The sequence below is a fragment of the Triticum aestivum genome, chromosome 1B (assembly GCF_018294505.1).
Source record: "Triticum aestivum cultivar Chinese Spring chromosome 1B, IWGSC CS RefSeq v2.1, whole genome shotgun sequence".
In the NCBI taxonomy this organism is placed as follows: Eukaryota; Viridiplantae; Streptophyta; class Magnoliopsida; order Poales; family Poaceae; genus Triticum; species Triticum aestivum.
Window position 1 is genome coordinate 297,170,227 of NC_057795.1, and position 2,044 is coordinate 297,172,270.

Below are 2,044 nucleotides of genomic sequence, written 5' to 3' on the forward strand. Positions count from 1 at the left end.
GACACTTAAGGAATGCCCCGGAATATAACTTCCCGATTCTTCAGAAATAAAGGAACTTGGAAACAAGCTACTCAATGAAGAAATTAATTACAACAAAGGGCTTCAAAAAGAAGAGCATTTGAAGATCTTTCATACTCTCTACTATGAGCAACGTTTTGCATTTGACTCAATAATGGAATCTGTTGACAAAGATTTGGGAAAACAAATTTTTGTGGACGGATATGGTGGGACAAGTAAGACAATACCTATGGAAAGCGATCACAACAAAGCTGCATTCTGAAGGGAAGATAGTACTAGCAGTGGCATCATCTGGTATTGTAGCACCGCTTCTACAAGGAAGGGAGAACATCACACTCGAGGTTCCACATGTTAAACAACATTGCTATGGTGTCAAGGTGGTTCGGCAGGCCCAGCTCAAGATGGTTCGGTTAGCCAACCGCATAGGGTAGATAGACTAGATAAATATTCTCTGTAACAATATTCTCTCTCTAGTTTATCCCTTGTACTCCAAGTAGCTTATCCCTTGTATCTCAAGTCTCTATCCCAACAGCTTGTATGCTATCAGGGAGTCGCGCCCCTGTCTTTATAACACGAAGCCGTCGCCCTGAACCGGGTACGACGTTTCCCACATGATAATCAGAGCCTAACTCTTCCATCGCATCTAGGTTTTTCTCCTCCACCGAAAACCTCCTACCATGGCTTCCTCCAGCTCCTCCAACCCTACCCTCTCTGGCCAAGTCACCGAGCGTCTCACGCGCACCAACTACATCCTATGGCGTACCCAGATCACGCCACAACTCCGCGGTGCTGGCTTCTTCGGGTACGTGGACGGGAGCATGGTGGAACCAGCCAAGGTCATCGTCTCCAAGGACAAAGATGGCAAGGAGGAGACCACCCCGAATCCTCTACATCAACTTTGGACCAGGGAAGACAAGCAGGTACTGGGTTATCTTCTGAATAATCTGTCCAAAGAAGTACGCATACAGGTGACCGCGATCACCCACGCGCATGAGTTGTGGATGGCGCTGGCGAGGATGTTCTCGTCAACCTCGATGTCCTGCGTCAACAACATCCGCGCCGCTCTCATGAACGCGCAGAAGGGGACACAATCGGTGGCCACGTACTTTGCGCACATGCGCTCCCTCGCCGATGAACTTGCCACAGCGGAGCGGCCATTGAAGGAGGACGAGCTGATCTCCTACACCCTCAATGGCCTCGACATGGACTACCAGCCGCTAGTCTCTGCCCTTGACGCCCACACCATCCTGGTCACCCTTGATGAATTGTTTACTCAGATGAGTAACTTTGATCAAAGGGTAGCTTTGTTCCAAGGGGCAGGGACCGGAGGAGGTTTCAAGTCTTCGGCAAACATCGCCACCCGCGGCCGCGCCGGTGGCGGCTCTCGCTACCGTGGACCTCCTCGTCAGAAGGGCAAGAGCTCCGGCGGGGGCAACAGCACCGGCCAGAACAGCGGCAACATGCACGGCGGCAGCCGGCCCTCCTCCAAAAACAATAGGGGCCGGCGCACCAGCTCCTCCAACAGCAACAGATCGCGCCCGGACGCTGTTCGGTGCCAAATCTATGGCAAGCTGGGCCACTCAGCTAAAGATTGCTAGTACCGGTTTGAGGATGATGATGACGCATCGTCCCAGGATGAAAAAGTGGCCGGGGTAGCAGAAGCCTCATATGGTGTTGACATGAACTGGTACGTCGACAGCGGAGCCACGAACCACATCACTGGTGAGCTGGAAAAGGTGACCATGCGCGAGAAGTATCGCGGCCAAGATCATATCCACACTGCTAGTGGAGAAGGTATGAAGATTGGTCACATTGGTCATTCTGTTATTAAAACCCCTCAGAGAAAAATTCATCACAGAAATTTTTTGCATGTTCCTAGTGCTTCCAAGAGCCTTCTTTCCGTTCATAGAATTGCCATTGATAATCATGTCTTTCTTGAATTTCACCCCTTCTTCTTTTTGATCAAGGATCAGGCCACGAGGAGGGTGCTATATCGAGGTAGATGTGTTCGCGGGCTTTACCCATT

The 2,044-nt window shown here is 50.7% G+C and overlaps 1 pseudogene; it reads left to right on the forward strand.

The window, feature by feature from the left end:
- The first annotated feature begins 1,171 nt into the window (after positions 1–1,171).
- LOC123151360 (uncharacterized) lies at positions 1,172–1,311 on the forward strand (annotated as a pseudogene).
- The last annotated feature ends 733 nt before the right edge of the window (positions 1,312–2,044 follow it).